Source organism: Lissotriton helveticus, chromosome 4_1 (assembly GCF_964261635.1).
Source record: "Lissotriton helveticus chromosome 4_1, aLisHel1.1, whole genome shotgun sequence".
NCBI classification, from domain to species: domain Eukaryota; kingdom Metazoa; phylum Chordata; class Amphibia; order Caudata; family Salamandridae; genus Lissotriton; species Lissotriton helveticus.
In genome coordinates, this window is record NC_136063.1 from 1,904,129,847 (window position 1) to 1,904,152,506 (window position 22,660).

Consider the following 22,660-nt stretch of genomic DNA (forward strand, 5'->3'; position numbering starts at 1 on the left):
GGTTTCTTTTTCTCTTGTGTTTTTTTAATTCTCTTTGTCTATAAAATATATACTGTTTTGAGTCTTTACATATTGTATATAGGAATTATCAATGATGAATTAAAATGTAATATTTTTACATATCTTCTGAGTTGATTATCAATTGTTTTTGTACTCACAGACCATCAAAACCATTTGATACTTTAACCACATGGCTGCTGCACATATTCCTCTGCTGTGCTGGACAGCAATAAAAACGGGTGTGGTCAAGGCACAGGAGCACCGTACTGCATGAAGACCTGAGCTCGTCATGAGCATGGAAGGGGTTAATAGTCTTTTCTGCATAGAGCTTTTGTGTGCTTGTGACTCTTGGGTACTCCATTACCGTATTAAAATGTTTTTTGCCTATTGAATTTGGCCCTCTCTGCAGGGTCATCCCCAAACTCTGTGCCTTCACCCTTCCTATTTTCATGAATTTGTTTTTTTCTGGCCTTAGGACTCATTGCACCTTACCACCGCTGACCACTGCTAAAGTGTTTGTGCTCACTCCCTAAAATATGGTAACATTGGCTTACAGCTGAATGGCATATTTAATTTACTTATGAGTCCCTAGTAAAGTGGAAAAACATATGCCCAGGGCCTGTAAATTGTATGATATGAGTGGGACTTATTTTGCCACCAACTCAAGTAGCCACCTTGAACATGTCCCAGATCTGCCAATGAAGCCTCAATGCAGCTTTAAACTGCCTATTCGACTTGACAAAATAACCCCCTTGTCTATCCTTAAACTCCTCGTTTATTACATACATGTCATCCATAAGGTATGCCCTAAGCAGCCCATAGGGAAGTGTGCATTATAATTAAAAGGGGAACATCCTTTACAACGCAACTGTTACAACGAAGTACCTTTACGACGCAACCATTACAACGCAACTTTTGCAACGACTTGTGCTGGGGGGCGCTCTAGGATAGGGAATAGTTTCCAACACCTTCCCTACTATCCACGGGAACTGGAGTTGGAATAGTAAATTAAACTATTCACTATCCAGCGCCCCCTAACGCAAGTCGTTGTAAAGGCATGCGTTGTAATAGCATGCGTTGTAACGTCATACATCCTAATTAAAAGGTTGTACATGTTTTACATGCTCTGGTAGTGAAAAACACTACTACGAGGCCTACCTCTCCCATAGGATAGCTTTGGTTTGGTTCATTTCATTTCATGAGTGCTAACTTTTGATTTGAGAGTAGGTGAGAAATCATGTTTAATGTCTAAGAAGTTGTAATTTAAAATGCTCTTTTATGGTAACATCAGATCTTAAGTTCTACATTTTAAAACACCTCTATTAGAAGGCTGGTATTTTCCTACACTGCCTATTTTGTGATTGCAGCCTGTTCCTGGGTCACATGTCTGGGTGCAGTTGGCAGATGGACTTTGTTTATTCCTCCCATACAGCCACACAATAGAGGGATTAGATATGCCTGGATGGACCATTACTGGCAGGGTTGGAAGGGGCGTATCTGGGCACAGCCCCACTTGCATTCCAATAGTCTGTGCCCTGCCTTTACACATAGGACTTCACACTACCTCATGGTTCATGCAGTCAGGCTGGAGCCAGGGCAGGAGTGGCAGGAAACTTCAAGCACTTAAAAGGGAATTCTCAAGAAACTTCTCCTTCTTCAAAGAAGGCACCAGGCATAAAATAGGACCCTCAGACCCACTCCTTAGTTCACTTTCTGGACCTGTAGATGGACTCTTGGAGAACTGCCTGCTGCTGTGGTCTGATGTGTACTCCAGAAGACTGCTTTGCTGCATCTTGAAGGGCTGTTCTTTACCTGAAGCCTGCCTTGAGTCTTCAGAGGCCTTCCCTGCTGCCTGAGCCCTATTCCACCTCTTGAAACTAGGACTACCCGCATGACTCAAAGGGCTAGTTGGCTGGTCTCCTGGTCAGAGCCCAAGGACAGAAAAGGCTCCCAGTATCTTGAACCAGCACCTGGAACCAGTCTGAGTGAGTCCTGGCCCTCCAGGTAGAGCATTTCCAGTCCTAGATGCTAAATGTGATCTGATAGCCAAAATCCATAATTTGGGTCTTAGAAATATTTCGCTAACAACTGCTCTGAGAATCAGGAGTAGACCAGGACCTACATACTCATCGATCTGCCGAAGGTGCATCACCGGTCAGCTGACTTTTTCAGCACCTCCAGCTACGTTCTTCTCTGCAGCACAAAATCCTGTTCTGCAGTCCTTTGTAGAAGGGGTATCCAGCCTCACGGAGCCCTTGTCGGCTACAGCCTGCAGCTTTGTGCCGCTGGAGATTTTTTACTTCCAAAAAAGAGTTTAAATGTATAAATCTTTATCACAACTTCAACCCATCCAGTGGCTCCCTGTCATTAATGTCTCCTCCTGGAGCACCACCTGGAGACTTGCCCTACTTAACTTAACCTTCTCAATATCTTTCCACAAAATGTCTTTTAAGTTCAAAAGTAAGCGCAGACCAGGCCCAATCCACTTCTTGCACCCAACTCGCACTCAGTCAGACGTATTTTATGACTTTGACCCAGTCTTGCACAACTAGATGTCCATGGTTGGCACGTTGATATTTAGGCACAAGTTTTTACATAAAAAATTCATCATTCTGGTTCTACCGACTGGATTGTTTTGTCGTTTTGGTGTCAAATATTTTTTTTTAATGTACTCTATTTCGCTACGTCAGTGTGGGATTGTTCTTGGGTTGTGTTTTCACTATATTACTCTTTGTGTGCTGCATAAATACTTTAAACATTGCCTCTAAGTTAAGCCTGATTGCTTTTATGCCAAGCTACTATAGGGTTAAGCACAGGTAAATTTAGTTACTTTTGTGCTTTACCCTGACAGGGATTGTGGCTGTTGCTTGAGTAGGGTTAACAACTGTGTCAGAGGAAGCACTGTTTAGGCGGTTGCCAAGCACTGGCCCCATAGGAGTGCTAATTTTCAAATATACGTGCTATAGTTTACCACACATGGACCTTTCTTCGTCGCAGTAAGGGGTGAAAATCTTTGATAACCCACTGGTGGTCTACCCAATGAGGACCATTAATTAGAGGCAAACTCTGAAGCACAGTTTCTGATAAAGAACGTTAAATCTCTAATAAATGACTCACAACAAGTTTTAAAATAAATGAATTATTGTTCTAGAGGTTCAGCATTCATACAAGAAAGTAACATTTTAGAAATTCTATCATGCATACTAATGCATGTAGCAAAAATCCAAATATTTAGTCAAATTTTATGTTAGATTACGAGGGATACTTTCCAAGGTAACAAGATGGTTCAATTAAAATCTCTCAAAGGGACACAAGATTCAAATTAAAGTAGGCCAGGGGAAAGTCCATGAAGATAGGCAAAGGGGAGTGGATCATTTAATCAGAAAGTTCAAGTCAGGATTCTTACCAGACAGTTCTAAATAGTCCAGCAGATAAATTCATTAGCATTAGGAAATTGCAAAAACTAGATAGTTCAGCAGGCAGGACGGGGTCAAGGAAGTAATGAAACAATGGCAACAGCCACAGTTCTAAACAGCATTGCAAACAGATTCCTCAGGAAGCGAAAACAGGTACGGGAGAAAGAGAGCACAGAGAACAGGAGCCCACTCCTCCTAAATCTAATAGTCTTAATAGTACATATTTGGTATCATGACTTTGCTGTCTATCCACTGTAGAGCGATCTAATGTGACTACTCCAGGATATTTTTTCATGTGATTCATGAGAAAAATAGTGCACTGCATCCTCACAGGTTTGTCGACTCAAAGCTTAAATATTTTTTGCTGTCCATGGATGCTGTCAAAGGTTAGGTTCACGCGAAATGCACCGACATGAGAGTTAAGGGTGTGCGTTTCTGGTTTGCTCTTTAAGGAATGTGGCATGATTTGAACAAATAAGCAGCATTTGAAAACCTGTCAAAGTTCATTGCATCAGACCATGGAAAAATTATATATAAGCATTCTGTAATGTTTGTCAGTGATTAATACACATACATGTACAACTGTGATTATTGCCTACTGCTACATTCTCAAAATCAAAGTGTAAAAGATTTTTTTTAATCATTTGGCTTAAAAACACTACAAACTATATAATATCAGACAGCTATACTTTCAAAGCTTTAACACTTAACATAAAAGTTTTGCACCAATATATGTTGTCAAGTCACTCTGCTAAGAAACGCTATGTTTTCATGTGTCATCTTCACAACATCTTTGTTAGAAATATAAGATAATCAGTTACTAAATCATTTCAAAAGCACTATGTTTATTGATTCTACCATTCTCATACTAATCAAGCACTCTTTTACAGTGCTGGATGGTTCAACATAAATCATTTTCAGTGTTGGTATTCAACACACATGCAAGGTGCACATTTAACTTTCATTGTAGTTTTCGGCGTTTTTGTCTTCATCAGAATAATCCGTATTTTCCCTCTAACAAACCCCCTTCTGATGGCAAATCAAGTCTTCACCAAATTACTTACATTAGATAATCACAGATTATGATTTGTTGTCTTGAACCTTCCAGACTCTTCCAGATTTTTCATTTCATAATAGTACTTACATTGTTTGTCTCTTGTTCAAGATCAGATCTGATTCTCTTTACTACCCTTGCTGATAAACACCTCTGCCAACCCGACGACCTCAAGAACATCATAACATCTCTCTTCTCCCCTTCCCAGCCAACGCCATTGAGAAAGCCATCAACGCCCAACTTAACGAGTTCATCTAAGCGAATCATTTCCTGGACCTCTCCTACTCGGCTTCTGAAGCAACAACAGCACTGAGACCGCTCTCCTCACCACTACAGACGACGTCTGCACCCTCCTCGACCGAGGTGAAGCTGCAGCCCTCATCCTCCTGTACCTCTTGGCTGCCTTCGATACCATCTCCCACCATACCCTATGCACAAGAATCCACGACACCGGTATCCACGACAAAACCCTGGAATGGATTAGCTCTTTCTTCACCGGCCGACCACACAGAGTCAGACTACTACCGTTGCTCTTGGAACCCACAGAGATCAGCTGTGGAGTGCCTCAGGGCTACTCCCTGAGTCCTACTCTCTTCCGCATCTACATGGCCCCGCTTGCAGCCATTGTCAGGAACCACGGACTCAACATTGTCTCCTATGCCGACTACCCCACCTGATTCTTTCCCTCACCAAAGAACCCACAGTTTCCAAGAATAACTTCCATGACGGAATGAAGGCTGTCATCACATGGATGAAGAACAGCTTCCTCAAGCTCAACTCAGAGACTACCACAGTACTCATCATGGGCTCCACTCCCTCCACCTGGGATGACTCCTGGTGGCCCACAGCACTTGGAACACCCCACTAACACACTCCCAGTCCACGCATGAAACCTCGGCATCATCCTGGACTCCTTGCTCACCATGAACCGCCACATCATCATCCTGCTTCCACATGTTACGTCTGCTCCAAAAGATCTTCAAGTGGATCCCCACTGAGTCTAGAAAGATGGTCACCCCCTCACTCATCAGCAGCAGAATCAAATACAGGAACACACTCTAGGCACACATCATTCAAAAATTCCTCAAGAAACTGCAGAACATTCTGAACGCCTCCTCCAGATTCATCCTCAACATCCCCTACTGCAGTCACATCACCAGCCTCCTTAGAGACCTCTACTGGCTCCCTGTCACCAAAAGAATCACCTTCAAGCTCCTCACACATGCCTACAAAGCCCTACACAATGCGGGACCTGCCTACCTCAATCACCGCCTGGCATTCCGTGCACCCACAAGAGTCCTTCGCTCTGCCCAACTGGCCTTGGCCACCGTCCCACGTATCCGCAAGACCACAGTCAGAGGAAGATCTTTCTCCTACCTCACAGCAAAGACTTGGAACACCCTGCCTCTCCAGCACAGGCAATCACCATCACTATCTCATGTCAGGAAGCACCTCAAGACATGGCTCCATGACTGAACCACAGCACCTTCGACGGACCAGCGCCTTGAGACCCATACGAGTGAGTAGTTGTGCTTAGAAGTCACCTGATTTATTGAGTGACTCCTCGTTTGTTAGTCCCTTTATATTACAGGATTTAATAGCTAATATTATCAAAATTATGCACAAAGAGATTGCCACAAACGGTCTCAAAATTGAAATCACTAGTCCATTACCTAAATTATCTAACCATTTACGGACAGTTGGTAACCTTTTCCCTATCACTTCCCAGACACCATCATTTTTCAACTCTATCAGGTCTTTTTTTAACTGACAGTTGTTAATCCTTTCCCTATCACTTCACAGGCACCACAATTTTTCGCCTCTTTCAGGTCTTCTTTTAAGTTAGCAATATTTTTAAATATTTTTTCCAAGTCTCTACTGGTGACACTCCTCCCTCGTTCGCGAGAAGAATCTCAAGTGTAAGTTAATTCTGTATCACCATCAATCTAATTGAGATCATTTCAGTATCTAGAGCAGAAAATCCTCCAGCTGTATTACCAGCTAATTTATCAACTATAGTAGACAGCTTTCTAATTTTATGTGAGTTTAAGATTACTTCTATGGAAGATATTAAAACTCCAAAAATATCACCTACTATTTCACTTGCACTCACACTTGGCATAATTCTTCCATTGTCTTCTTTCAATTCTGATTCAGTATATTTCAGATGATACATTTCTGGAAAGACAATTCCCATACTGCAACTTCCATACCATTCCTTCGGTAAACTATAAAAAGGATTATTTCCACAAATATAATCTCTCCAGGAAAGACAGATCTATTCCTTCAAAATGTCTTCCACAGTTTTCCTAAATATCAAACATGTGTTCACATGTACTAATACCTACAAATGTATTGTTACTATTTGATTTCTTCTAGATATGCAAAGTTTTTCTTTATGCTGCTAGTCTAAAGCTAAAATAGCCATTCCTTCAAAGTTGTTATGTTTCATTTCTGGTTAATGCCAAAGAGTTAATTTAGGGAGTTTAGTATTTTTAACTGTTGTATTTTTTGTGTCTACCCTCTACTAAATGTAACACTTTAATTTCAGCTCTACCTTAGTTTAATTTCACATTGTTCTGTTAAAAAACCCTTTTTTTACCAGTATCAGCCTTCAGCAGGGGAGCCTGCTCAAGGTATGAAGGGGTTGCTGGACCCCAGTCTCGGTTGTGTTTTACCCACCTGTTTCAACGCTTGTTGATAGGATTAACCATATTCGCTCAGCGGGTTATTTAAACAAATGTAGCGTGTCAACACAGCGGGTGCGCCAAAGGCAAGCTCATCTGCACCCGTCCACGCCCGGACCATGCCTATCGTCATATCTCTTGGATGTTTTAAGATCCATCACTCTTAACAGGACACAGTACACCTGTGAGTCTCTTCTAGGATTGAATACCTCAGGTGGGCAAAGGCTGTATCAAAATCGACCTTAATGTCCTCACTAATATCTCTAATTTTCCCTGCCACAGGTGCAACTCCAAGATAGAAATTCCGACAACTCATACGACCCAGCAAACAACCAATATTGTTTACACCTCTTAGTACTGACAACTCATTAACTTACGCGAGATTCCTCATAAAACACAATGCAGAATTTGCCTATTTCCTCAAAATCCATTACCTAGTCAATATGTTTGTAACAGAAACTTGGGCAGATCGTGCCTCAGACCCTGATCTGGTCTAAGCCACCCCCATATTCTCTCTATAAACTAGATAGGCAAAATAAAACGGGTTAAGGCTTAGACTTTTTTTTATCATGATTTCATACAAGCCACATTCCAACCCATTCCGCTCCTAGAATGTGAGGCGTTCGCATTTAACTTTGAAATAACTCATACCCAGACCAGTAACGGAATACTAATTTAGCGCCCACTGAGTGCTAGAAAAAAGTTCATACAGGAAGCTGCTGCCCTTCTCAAACCTTGCCTACACTATCCAGAGTACACAATTTTAGGTGATTTAAATTTAATCTGGAGCCAGTAACTAACAAAGACACCAAGGCCCTAACGGAGCTGATGTCTAGCTTTGGCCTCACCCAAAAGGTAACTACCCCCACCCATCTCGCTGGCCACACGCTTGATGGTATCTTTGCAAATGATCCAGCTTTAACTTTCCTTAGCACTCTTCTATTAACAGGGTCAGATTACAGCACAACATTATTTGAAATAAAAATGGCTCCAAAAAATCCTCAGATCAAGACCTCCCAACATGCCCCAAGCAAAATTCAGCGGGTTCAACTTACCCACCTTTTTAGTCTCAACCACTTACAACCGGTGAACCAGAGCGTTTGTCTATTGGTGTTTCCAATTGTTTTACCTCTACAGTCTCTACCTTGACACCAATAACACAAGTAAAGCCTGGTAGAGGGAATAGTTAAACAAAAATGTAGGAGACAAGAACGCCAATGGAGAGCAAACTATAGTATCTTCAAGAAGGAAAAATACAGTTTCTCGCTGAATGCAAAATGCTAATAGCGATGAAAAACCACATTACTGCACTCAAAAATCGAATCATCCAAAGAAAATTCAACTAAAGAGCTGGTCCTGACATTAATAAACTTTCCACCTTATTTTATTTTATTTAAAGGTTTTTATGGAGCGCTGACATTCATCCCCCAAAGGGATATCACGGCACTAGTAACTAACGTTTGATTTCAGCTGATGTAAAGATGGAAGTCAGAACTACATTAGTCAGAGAAGAGCCATGTCATCAGTTTCTTTCCTGAACGCAAGATAGACCTCATTGCATCGAATGTCCAGTGGTGGCTGCCAAAAAAGTAAAAGAGCGAGGCCACTCACTGTTGCCTTCCTGATCTTTATAACTTTAGCTAAGGTCAAGTTGGATGATCTTAAATTTCTTGTGGTCGGTAAAATTCAACCCTATTTCTAAGGAGCAGAGGGCTGGAGTCATGCAAATATCTAAACGTTTGACAGAGTAACTTGAACTGTGCCCTATTACACATTGCAGCCTGTGTAGTGTTTATAAACAAGAAGCTGCGAAGTTGCATCTACCTTTATTGCAAATCAGTTTAGAGGCTACATTGTGGATTATTTGAAGGTGTGTAAACAAATATTCTGCCATCCCCATATACAATGTGTTTCCATAGTCCAGGCGACTGATTACTAGAGCCTACACACCCGTATAGCGCCAATCCATCAGAATCCATCTGAACAGCTTTCTAAGAAGTTTTAGTAGCCCGAAACAGCTGCCACCAGTAGCTAACACCTAGTCTTTCATAGTGAGGAATTTATTGATAATGATTCCAAAGGTGTTCAGTGCTTTTTTCGGCACTGGAGCAGTGCCAAGCAAAGAGAGCTGTGTTACAGCAAACAAATGATGGATGGAATGCTGACAATGCAAACATTCTCCCCCAGTCAAAAGATCTGGGTTAAATCCATCGTTCTTTTGCCCACTACGCCACCCCAGTTTGGACCCAGCCATATGCAAATCAGTCTTGACCCTGTGCCTCATGGGAACAGTCAAGACCGAACTGCCTGGCCAGGTCCTCCCTAGACCGGAAACAAGCATCCTGGGACCAGTTTCAGGGGTGTGTATCACTTACAACGCAACTTTTACGTCGTAATGCTGTTACAACGCAGCTATTACAACGCAGAATCCATTACAACGCATGGCATTACAACGCATGGCATTACATCGCAGATGCTATTACAACGCATACCATTACATCGTAAGTATTGGTAAGTATATAATTTATTTTAATTTTATTTAATAATATATAAATGATTTAATTAATATTAATTATAAATAAAAATAAATAAAAATATTTATTTATGTTTTTAAATATTATAAATTAAATTTATTATTTTAAGTAATTTTTTAAATAAATATGAGTATAGGAGTATATGTATAGGTGTTTGGGGGTACAGGGTGTTTTTAGGTTTCAGGGTAGGGTTTGGTTTTTGGGGTACAGGGGTGTTTTTAGGTTTCAGGGTAGGGTTTGGGTTTTGGGGTACAGGGGTGTTTTTAGGTTTCAGGGTAGGGTTTGGGTTTTGGGGTACAGGGGTGTTTTTAGGTTTCAGGGTAGGGTTTGGGTTTTTGGATACAGGGGTGTTTTTAGGTTTCAGGGTAGGGTTTGGTTTTTGGGGTACAGGGGTGTTTTTAGGTTTCAGGGTAGGGTTTGGGTTTTGGGGTACAGGGGTGTTTTTAGGTTTCAGGGTAGGGTTTGGGTTTTGGGGTACAGGGGTGTTTTTAGGTTTCAGGGCAGGGTTTGGGTTTTGGGGTACAGGGGTGTTTTTAGGTTTCAGGGCAGGGTTTGGGTTTTGGGGTACAGGGGTGTTTTTAGGTTTCAGGGCAGGGTTTGTGTTTTGGGGTACAGGGGTGTTTTTAGGTTTCAGGGCAGGGTTTGGGTTTTGGGGTACAGGGGTGTTTTTATGTTTCAGGGCAGGGTTTGGGTTTTGGGGTACAGGGGTGTTTTTAGGTTTCAGGGCAGGGTTTGGGTTTTGGGGTACAGGGGTGTTTTTAGGTTTCAGGGCAGGGTTTGGGTTTTGGGGTACAGGGGTGTTTTTAGGTTTTAGGGCAGGGTTTGGCTTTAGGGATAATTAAATTATATTTACCATTTTAAAATTAATAGAAATATATTTAATAAATTAAATTAATTATTTTATATTAATTACATTTTTTAATTAAATTAATTAAATTAAATAATTTAATATTATTAATTTAATTTAATTTCATTATAAAAAATATGTACATTAAAATAATTACTTTTTTTAATTAAATTAAATTAATTACAATTTTTATTATAATTACATTTATTAAATAGATATTATTTTATTAAATTAAATTAATGACAATATTTAAATGTTTTTTAATTAAATTATTTAAAAAAGTTTAATTACAATAAACTAAATAACATTTTAAAAAAAAAGTCAACTTACCTATACTTACGATGTAATGCCATGCGTTGTAATAGCATCTGCGATGTAATGCCATGCATTGTAATGACATGCGTTGTAATGGATCCCGCGTTGTAAAATCTGCGTTGTAACGGAATGCGTTGTAATACAACGCGTTGTAATGACACCAATCCGTTTCAGGGTATGTCACCCTTCTTCAGCCAGGCTAGCTTGAATCTAGTGGCACAGTGAGCAAAGGACCCACTTCTGGGCATACCCATCCCAATTAGGGTGGAAAGTGATACAGCAAACAAATGATGGACGGAATGCTGACAAGCAAAGAGAGCCATCAGGAATAATCCCACACGTTTTCAACACCTTCCAAAAAGTACGTTTTCACATTTTTCTGCATTGAGCTTTAGGCAGTGCACTAACATCTAGCTTGCCACCTTTGAGAGACAGCCAGGCAGATGTTTCTTGGTATCGGACTGACAGTTGCCCAAAGAGATGATCAGCTGGTTGTCATCAGCATAGCAGTGAATGTCAAAGCCCCAATTTTTTACCAGAGTGACAAGAGGTGCGACGTACATGTTGAATAGTGTAGGGCTCAGGGTTGAGTCTGGGGGAACTCAGCTGTGAGAGAGTGAACTAAATTTGTCCAACTGGACAGACTGGTATCTATTAGATAGAAAGCCTTATCCAGCACTAATTCCACCAAAATGAGGCAGCCCTTCTGTAATATATTAGCCAATGGCTTTCTCATCAAAGTCTTCTTTGTTAAGTGATCTTTGGTACGTTTTCCTCCCACACAAAGTCGGTGATAAAATACAGTATCCTAGATTGCTCTCTATCAGAGACTGCAAATCTTTCCCAATTTTCTCCTCCTAAAAAGTATCAAGTAGCCAGGCTAATTATCTCAGCTAAATCAGGTTCCCCATTAAACCCTTGTCCCCCTCCGGTTGTTAAATTGCCCTCTAATATTATTGCAGACCAACTGGCAACAATCTTTACCTTTATGTTTAATAGTGATATATCCTAAAACAATTTTTAAAAAAAAGGTATCCATCCTCCCTCTAATACATAAATCTAATCTGAACCCACAAGACCATAAAACGTATTGCTCCATTTCAAAGGTTCCGCTCCCAGCGAAAATTATGGTAAAATGTATGAATCAACAACTGTCCACTTTTTTATAGGATAATCAACTCCTTGACCGGACTCAGTATGGGTTTAAAAGTAGACACAGCACAGAAACTACTCTATTACAGCCACTGAACAGATTAGAGCTACACTTGATAAAGGAGGAAAAGCAGCATTTATTCTGCTTGATCTCTCAGTGGTCTTCGATAAGTTCAATCACACCGTGTTGATTGGCCATCTTTCGGAAATCGGAATCAAAGGGAGCTCATTATCCCTCTTAACCTCTGTTCTTAATGAGAGAGAACAAACAGTAACATTGGGAACTTTTGAATCGGACCCTTTTTCCATGCCTTTTGGAGTACTCCAAGGGACTTCACTCAGCCACAAACTATTCAACATATATGTAAAATTGTTAGACCTGGCACCATTGGCGTGGGTCTCCCTTCCATTCTTTGCTGTTGCCTCTTATGTTTTTGCTGGTTTTAGATGCTTTTGGGCACTGTGCCACTGCTATTCAGTGCCACAGTGTAAGTGCTCCCTATGGTAAATTGATGTATGGATTAGTGACTCCATGATTGGCTTCTTTGGTTTACTTGTCAGACCCTAGTACAGTGCACCGCGTGTAATCAAATGCTGCTGGTGGGCTTGCAGCACTGATTGTGCCACCGACCGGAGCAGCTTGTAAAGTGTGTCTCAGGTCTGCCATTGCAGAGTTTGTGTGCACCCACTTGCCAGTCCCTAAACCTTCCCTTTTCTACATATTAGTCACCCCTAAGGTAGGCCCAAGGGCAGGGTGCATTGTATTTAACTAACTGACTCAGGGCACTAGTTGTAAATTCGAGCTTAGTATGCCTGAACCCAGAATGATAAAATACATCTTTTAGTGAGGTTGGTTTTAACATTCTGTGTTTGAAAATACCACTTTTAGAAAGTAGGTATTTTCTTGCCTAACTGTCCAAGCCTGCCTCTGCTAGGTTGTGTATCTCTTGTCTGGGTTGTGAGTGACAGGGGCTGGGGGATTCCATCACCACCCCCTTTTCTGAATCGTTTTGGACACTATAGGAGTGGAAGGGTATGCTCAGACATGAGTCCCTTGCTCACTGTACCATCAGGATTCAAGCAAGCCGGGCCGAAGACGGCTGTAATGCCAGAAACCGGTCCCCGGAAGCTTGTTTCCTTTCCAGTAAAGAATTGGCTTGGTAGTTTGGTCTGCCCTGTTCCCATGATGCACTGGGCCAGGGTCAGACTAATTTGCATATAGCCAGGTTCTGAGCTGGGATGGTGCAGTGAGCTAAAAAACGGTGATGGATCAAGCCCTGATCTTTTGACTGGGTAGGAGTGTTCTGCTTAATTCAGATGCTCTGTCCATCACCACCCCCTTTTCTGAATCGTTTTGGCCACTATAGGAGTGGAAGGGTATGCTCAGACATGAGTCCCTTGCTCACTGCACCATCAGGATTCAAGCAAGCCGGGCCGAAGACGGCTGTAATGCCAGAAACCGGTCCCCGGAAGCTTGTTTCCTTTCCAGTAAAGAATTTGCTTGGTAGTTTGGTCTGCCCTGTTCCCATGATGCACTGGGCCAGGGTCAGACTAATTTGCATATAGCCAGGTTCTGAGCTGGGATGGTGCAGTGAGCTAAAAAACGGTGATGGATCAAGCCCTGATCTTTTGACTGGGTAGGAGTGTTCTGCTTAATTCAGATGCTCTGTCCATCACCACCCCCTTTTCTGAATCGCTGGTGGGCTTGCAGCACTGATTGTGCCACCGACCGGAGCAGCTTGTAAAGTGTGTCTCAGGTCTGCCATTGCAGAGCCTGTGTGCAGTCTGGTACTGCCATGTTGAATGGTCAAGTGCACCCACTTGCCAGTCCCTAAACCTTCCCTTTTCTACATATTAGTCACCCCTAAGGTAGGCCCAAGGGCAGGGTGCATTGTATTTAAAAGGTAGGATATGACATGCTCTGATGTATGTGGCATGTCCTGATACTGAATTAAGCCATTTTTGTTTTTCACTATTGCACGGCTACCTGTTCCCCATAGGCCAGAATGGGAAGTTTGATTATAACATCTTATAATCCTAACTGACTCAGGGAACTAGTTGGAAATTCGAGCTTAATATGCCTTAACCCAGAATGATAAAATACATCTTTTAGTGAGGTTGGTTTTAACATTCTGTGTTTGAAAATACCACTTTTAGAAAGTAGGTATTTTCTTGCCTAACTGTCCAAGCCTGCCTCTGCTAGGTTGTGTATCTCTTGTCTGGGTTGTGAGTGACAGGGGCTGGGGGATTCCAGGAGACAGGGTGAGTCAGCACAGGGCTGAATAGACCCATCTGCATGTAGAGTGGTGGGAGGGGAGCACCTTGGACCTGAATAGGGCTGTGCCTGCCTTCCATAATGCTGGCTCCAACTCATGTGGTGTGTCTCGTGTCCCTGGCCAACACTGTCAAAGGAAGAGAAGGAGCCCTGTAAACAATGTGATCCGGAACTGCACATAACTGGCTTGGACTAGGCACAGACACTCTATGCCTTCAAAGACAAAGGATTTTGGTGTATAAAAGAGGGGACCGAGACCCCAGAACTTTAGATCACTTCTCGGAATCAAGACAAACCTTTGCTGAGGAGAAGAACTGGGAAACTGAAGGAGGAGACTACCCCTATGCTGCGTGTTGTTGGGATTGGCCTGCAGTGGTTGCTTCATTGCCAAAGAAAGAAGAGAAAGGACTGAGTGTGCTTTCATTATTTTGAGGACGATCTCCAAGGGCATGAACTAGAGCTTGCCTCCTGCCTGAAGTCTCAGAGATATAAGACTTCATCCCTTCTGCTTGCCTGCATCTAGAACTGTGGTCTTAGCTGCTACAGAAGGAAATTGCAACAGCAACGCCGGCGCCGTCTTCTGCACCGAAGCCGTGAACGCTGCTCTGACTTGCACGGTAGACCCGACGCTGGCCGCCATGCGGCATCAATGCCAGCGAGTGACGCCGTAACCTGCCCGAAAGTGTGAGCGCTGCTCCGACTTGTGCCATGGTCCCGACGCCTGCTGCAGGGCCACATCGACTCTGAAGCTGGGTGACCAAGAATCCATCAACAGCGCGACTTCGTAAGGAACCATGGTTTTGGCGCCATTGTGACTACACCTCCCTGACTCAGTAACAAACCGTCGTCTCACCTCTCCTGCGCTGCAGTAAGGAACCAAGTCTACATCTCCCCTGGGGTCGTAAGGAACCGCAGCCGCGCAGCACCAACGAAGCCGCACCTCCCCAACGCCGTGAGCTGTCTTTGTTTTTCATCGCTTTTCCAAGGTACTGTTCTTTGGGGGTCTGTTTGACTCCAGGCCCGACGCCACGCACCTCGCGGTCGGTTCCGTACTTTTGGATTTCTCCTGTCAGGACGTCGTGATAACTCACGTTGGAGTTATCAGTTGCTAGAGACAGATTTTAAGTGAACAACCTATTTTCAGCATATTGTTAGTACTGTATTGTGGATTTTTGTCATTTGGTCTTGTGTTAAGTCTATGTAAAAATACTTATTTTTATAATACAATCTGTGTGGTGTCCATCTATAGTGTTGTCACTGTATTACTGTATGGGTTCACACATGCTTTACACACTGCCCTAGAGATAAGCCTGCCTGCTCATGCCAAGCTGTCAACTGGGTGAGCAGGGGTTATTTTAGGAGTGTAGCCCCTTACCCTGACTAGAGGCAAGGGTCTCTATTTGGTCAAAGGTACCGACCTCTGCCAACTAGAGACCCCCAAATCTAACAAAAATCTTCAGCTACCCTTGTTATACTCTTTGATTTCTCTCTTATGTCATACGCTGATGATACACAAATTGTTGTCTTTAGCCAATAACAATGAGGACGCCAACAGCAGATTTAGTAATTGCATGTTAGCAGTCAATGAATGGTTGAGCTCAAACTACCTTTAGTGAACTCAGGAAAGACAGCAGTTATTATCTTTGGCAAAGATACTTCCTTCTGGTCCCCTAGTTGGTGGCCTCAAGAATGAGCTAATCTTCCCTTGCCAATAAAGAAAGTTACAAATCTGGAATATCAAATAGATAATAGACTCACAAATGGTGTCCAAGTAAAGGCCATTATCTCGTCTGCATTTTACATCATTAAATTAGTGAAACAAATACTGGAGTGCCTTCCAGAGGATCTACGGATAATGGCTGAAACAAGTCTAATCTTGTCCAAACTTGACTATTGGAATGAACTGTACTTGAACACCCAAAAGCAATTCTTCAGCAAACTCCATAACCTTCAGAACACGGCAGCATGCATGCTTCTGGGCATTCCTAAATACCATTCTTCCAGACAAGCTCTACGCAAGCTTCACTGGTTACCTGTCTTACAGAGAATATTCTTTAAGGTCTTCTGCATCACCCATAAGGCACTCCATAGCACAGACCCTGAATACTTACAAAAATGTTTCAAATGATATCGCCCTACTAGACAACTTTGCTCTTGTAGCAAAAACAACGTTTTGATCCCTAATTTCAGACTTACCTCCTGGGGATGATGAAGCTTTGTACTAAATACCTCAAAGCTGTGGAACTCACTTCCAACACATATTAAATCTATTTCAAGTATCTGGCCTTTTAGAAACATGGCTAATGATTCTATAATTCATTTACAGATAGTGTCAGATCTTAATAAAATTTGAAGCAGCGCCAAGAAATCCCGAGGTATAACTTGTGCTTTAAAAGTAATTTTAACATAACATAACATGTTGGGTTATTTCTATGTGCATAAGCTATGTCCAAGGACTGAGTTGGTCTAAACAAGTAACCCATAGTTTCAGGTTGTGAAGCTTCAAAATCTGGATTTAAACTTTTTAGTATCAGAAGTACAGGAAAGATCAGATCTTGATTTGAATAATAGTCAAGCAATTGAACAGTACTTTAGAACCAACGAGTCCACACACTAAAAGAAATTCCATACGTTAAGGGTAAACTGTGGTAAGTCACACCTTCAGAAACTGTTGCAGGTAATTACAAAGACATGTAGCAATCACTAACACCCACTGTATCTATCTATTCATACAACAAACTAGTATACGCATTTAATGAACCATTCGCTTTTGTGAATTTGAAATGTAAAGTGTCATCATCCAAAATATTCGAACCAGTGTAATTTGTTTTGACCGCTGTGAAAGTAGATGTAAGCTCAGGATTTAAATCAGGCACATAATGTGGCAAGTTTAGAATAATAAGCAAAAAAATTATATTAAAGCAATACTAATAAAGATTCCAACATAAACACGCTTGCATCTAGGAGAGATTCCAGTGTCAGGCTTCATGACTTCTCACAAGTCAGACTGTTTAACTAAGTAAAATTTAAAAAAAATAGCAAATGGCAGCTAGCGTAGTTTGAGCAATTTCAACAAAGTTTGGCACAAAAATACCAAGACACAGTGCAATCATTCTGTTCAGAATTAAAAATACTTGAATCAGCTTTGTTAATGAGTACGTTCAGGATAATTTGCATCAGTCCTTCAGATAGCACAGGAATTCGCTATGGTACTCGGATTCTTCTTTCCGATAGAAAACCTCTTAGTATCTCATCTCTTCTGGGCTAACAGTCTCCAGGTACAATTCGCTTTCTTGATGCACTAAGCCCTCCGTTAGGATCTATATCTCTCATAGTCAACTCTACTTTCTGAGACTCTTCGGTAATAGTTGATTCGCTCAGATCCCCCTCAGGCTAAACGAGTGCTGTCCCATCTACTTGCTAGTCCCCAACAGCTTAACTAACCTGCTCCCTCTATCTCACTGTAACAACTGGGACATCGGAAACAGGTGCTGTTATATCATCAAGGGGACATAGTACTCTGCAAATATGGGCTGCATGAACCCAATTAGGGAGACCTACACACTTCACAGCAGTATTGGTGACCAGGATCACCTATCATGGCCCTCTCCAGGGGGATGCTCCTGTTGAGTTGCAAGGGCAGCTGCTCCAAGCTGGTCGGATACAGATGGTACTACATCAGCCAGTCCCTTGCAGTAGCCCACAATATGGTCATCTGTAATATAGGAAAGAGTGTCTGCAGGAACAGCTGGCTGTCTCATCACTCTGCCCATAATGATGTCATGTTGCAAAAAGCCTGTACTCCTATCTGGTGTACTTCTCAGACTCATTAACACAAGTGGATATGCATCAGTCCACTTCAGGGATGTTGAAGCACACAACTTCACCTATCTGGTCTTCAATGTTCCATTTACTTGTTCCGCGAAGCCTGCAGCCTCAGGACAGTAACTGCAATGGACCGTCTGATCAATTTGTAATGCTGCACATAACATTTTCAGAACTTCATTCTCAAAATGAGTTCCTCAATCTGACTCAAAAGAAGTGAGGAAGCCAAACTGTGGAATCTCTTCAACAACATTTTTGCTGCTGTGAGGCTGTCATTTCTGTGTGTTGGGTAAAATTCCATCCATTTTGAGAAAATACAAACAATGACAACAAATATATCTCAAACCCTTGCAAAGGAGCATTCCAATAATGTAAATTTTCATCGGGTTGAAGGGACCTGCTGATTCCCTAAATGGCTCATTATGACAGGAGGTTTTTTTCCAACATTCTGTTGTTGACATATTACACATTGGTGACAGGTTCTTAGCAATCAATCTGAATCTAGGGCTATACCACATCTGTTGAAAGATTGCTTCTCTCCCTTCATGTACGGGGCCAAGATAGTGTCTTGCCATAGGTGACAATAGACTATCAGACAACACAGGTCTACCATCAATGTACACCCAAACTTTATCCTCCCTCTTGGTACAACCAGCTCACACTAAACCTTGTTGTTCAACTTCTGTCACCTCTACTTGCATGGTTTTCACCTCTCCCCATGCATCTACTGTGGGACAACAGTAGGTTGCAATTTGTGATGTCTGATGTTCATCAAATTCTAAAATTAAAAGAGTATTCAAAGCACAGAATTTGGCAATTTCCTTGGCGTATCTATTGCCAATAGTTGCATAATCAGTGCACTGCCTCTTGGCAATGCACTTGACCACCGCAATTTGGACAGGCAATTGTAATAACCGCACAAGGCTCCTTTTCGTATAGACGATCTGGATGAAGTCATAAACACACCCTCTGGCCACAATTGCCTGAAGTCACATACAACTCCAAAGCCGTATTGACTATTAATAAAAATTGTTTCCCTAAGCTGTTCTGAAACACTGCAAGCACTCATCAAAGCAATCAATTCTGCAATCTGTGCTGAATATAATCCTTGCAGGCATAATGCTTCCACCACACCTGCAACTGTACAAACAGCATAGGCAGCTTTCAGATTTCCTTCATGGTCTCGCAAACAGGAACTATCAACAAACAACACATGATCAGATTCAAGCAATGGTTCATCACTTATGTCACAAAGGGGCTTTGTACACAACTCAATTACATCCAAACAATCATGTTCAGCTTCATCAATCACAGTTTCATTCCCAGGCAGTGGCAATAGAGTTTAAGGATTTAAAATGGTGTATCCCTTATGAGTTACATTCTCTGAACCCAAACGAATTTGTTCATACTTGGACAGGCAACTATTGGTAAGATACTGGGTCTGACTACGGGTCAACAGTATGTCCACTGAGTGAGACACAAACACAGTCAATGTATGGCCCTTAACAATGTTTCACACTGCTCAAGACTCACACATGTGGATGCAACCGCCTTAGGAGATCCAGGCAATGCGGCGACAACATGATCAAGAGTGGCTGAAAAATATGCCACTGGTCTGCGATTATTTCCATGCATTTGTGTCAGTACTGAAAGAGTGAAATCTTCCCTTTCACTATAAAACAACACAAAGCATTTCTTGTAGTCAGACATTCCCTAAACTGGTGGCCTACAAAGGCATTCTCGCAGTTCGGTGAAGGCAGTCAGACAACTGTCATCCCAGGGTACGGATCAGACAAGTCTTTGTGTGTCAACCTCTGTAGAGGTTTTGGTGTCAAAGAAAAGTTTGGAATCCACTATCTGCAAAAGGTCACCATTCCTAAGAAGACTTCTTTTTGAGTGATTGCCAGACTCATGTTAAGATTCGCTGAGATTCTTCCCTGTGACACTTTCCTTGCCACTTTCCTTACCTTATGACCATTTTCGGGTAGATGATTCAGAAGTGCAATTGTATCAGTTTTGAAAACGTGTTTCTTATTTAACACCACCAGCAGGTCATCAATATACTGTACCAGTACCTAGCGATTTGGCATTGCCAGAGACTTGAGATTCTTTTTGAGGATTCGGGTAAAAATTGGAGGACTTTCCATATACCCATGTGGGTTTGGGCGCCATGCCAAAACATGACGGCCGAAATGGAAAGCGAATAAAAACTGACTATTCTCATGCAATGGAATTGACAAGAAGGCTTGGCAAAAGTCAGTGACTAAAAACTATTTGGCCTTGCATGGAATCTGAAATAACATCACAGATGGATTCAGTGCCAGAGAACAACACGGAACAATTGGAGAGAGGATGTGGTGTAACAGCTAGAGAGGTCGGCCTCAGAGCTGGGGAACTGGGCAAGGATGCTCAACATCCTGTGATTCTTGGCAAATCATTAATCTTCCTGTGCCTAAAGCAAAAATTAATGTGTCCTTCTGTAATGCAACTGGTGCTCATGTAAAGTGCTCTGATACCTTCGGGTTGAGTTTGCGCTACATAAAACTCCCCCCACCCAAAAAACAAAATTATTTACTCTGCGCATATCCTGACAATGCAATACTTGCCATTCAGCTTATGTAAGCCAATAATTGGAGAGTTACACAGGCTTATTTAAAGTCAATAGAGGATACATTCTCATATCAGATTTTTGTTGGGCAAGTTTAAAAACAACATCCTCATCATTAGTATGAAATTCAGTACCACTTGTAGTGCAACAGATAGAATAGTTTAACTTGCACAGTAAGTTATGTCTGAGTTGTTTCATGGGACCTGAATCCCACACCACAAGTCGGTGTTGATCTTCGTAAAGACTCTATTTTAAGAGAAACTGGTTCACAAATTGAGGAAGGCAACTTTTTATTTGTAACTTCATCAAATTGGATACTTTCTCCCAAGAGGGGTAGGTTAGGGGCCTCTGCTGTTCTCACAGTAATGCGGGTAGCACCAGCGTCAACAAGGAACGAAACATGATTCCCATTTACCTTTCCATCCACATATGGACCACTCGGGATACCTCTAAGGCTGCGCCAAGCATTCAGTACTCCTCTCCCTCGTGCACCGTCAGGCTGAAAATTCCTGATCGAAATCATCTGTCTGAATCAAATACTTTTGTGATACATCTTGATTTTAAAAAGAATTGCTATTTATCTGCTGATTCTGATTCATATTGTAGATATTGTACATCTGAACCTGAACATTCTATTGAGGCATTGGGGCTTGATCTATCTGCATTGACTTTGATTTATTAGGATTTTGAATTCTCTGTCTTTGCATCTGTTGAGTCTGACACGTGTTATTTCCATGAAACTGTGCATACCCTCCATTCTGTATCTAATTCCCAGGATTATTCACATTAAACTTACACTCACATTTCCAATGCCCTAATTTTCTGCATACGTGACATGGATTTGTTTTCTTCAAAACTGACACATCAACACCTGTCCTAGAATCTATTTGCACACCACAACCTCTACCTTGTTGCTGGAAGTTCTGCTGTTGAAAACCATTAACAGCCAGCATTACAGGAGCCAAATTAAATCCTTCCATGTGCTGGAACTGCATTGTAAAAAGAATTCTGTCCTTTCTGTACTGCTTCATACATTTTCCTTTAGCTTCTTATGCTTCAAATCTAATTCATCCTAACAAAATTTACATATCTTAAAAATTCAGGTTCCTCTGTACTGTTGGAAAACCTGTATCAATCTCTCATACTAAGCATGAACGGATTCTTTAATTTCTTGTGATGTTCTATCTATTTTTTGCCAATCAATTTCTATTGGGGAAACTTTAGTTTTCAGGAAAGTAATCACTTGTTGGTATTTCTTCAATACAACAGGGGATGGGGTGCCTGTTCTAGGATCCCTCTCTGGTTCTGCTTCAGGCCAATCAACAGAACTTTTTCAAAAGTCTCCCAGAACCACAATATCAAACAAGGTGTTCAAATCGATCACCAAAACCTTAGAAATGTTCACAACCCTTTCTATCTGTCTGTATCTCTCAATTTCGGGAATTCATCTATAAATTACAAAACATCAGTCCAAACCACATGCACATATCCTCCACTGGGTACTTCTTTCATTGGAAACATATATATCTCTCCAACCCCCCCACTGATCACAGCAGGGAGTGTCTGTAATCTAACTCTGTTTTCATTCTATTTTACCATCTGCCTTCCCATTTTTCTCTTTTGCCCCATTTCTTGATCAATGTTATTAATTCTCTAAACTGTAATTTCATTCCAGCTGACCTCATATTTCAAGATCTTTGCCACTAACGTCTAATCTGTATGACTTTTTTGTAGCACGTTTGATTTCTGAACACCAATTTCATATTCCTTAGCCAATTCAACCAGTTTTCCATTTGCCAGGGTAACTCATCTTTTAATGTCTTAACAGAATAATTCTTCTTCCTGGTGGGTGTCTAATCATGATGGGCTAAGAGTCCCCACAATCATTTCTTTCAATATTTTACCCTTTATCGGGCTGAAAAAGTGTCAGAACTCTTGTTATTAATT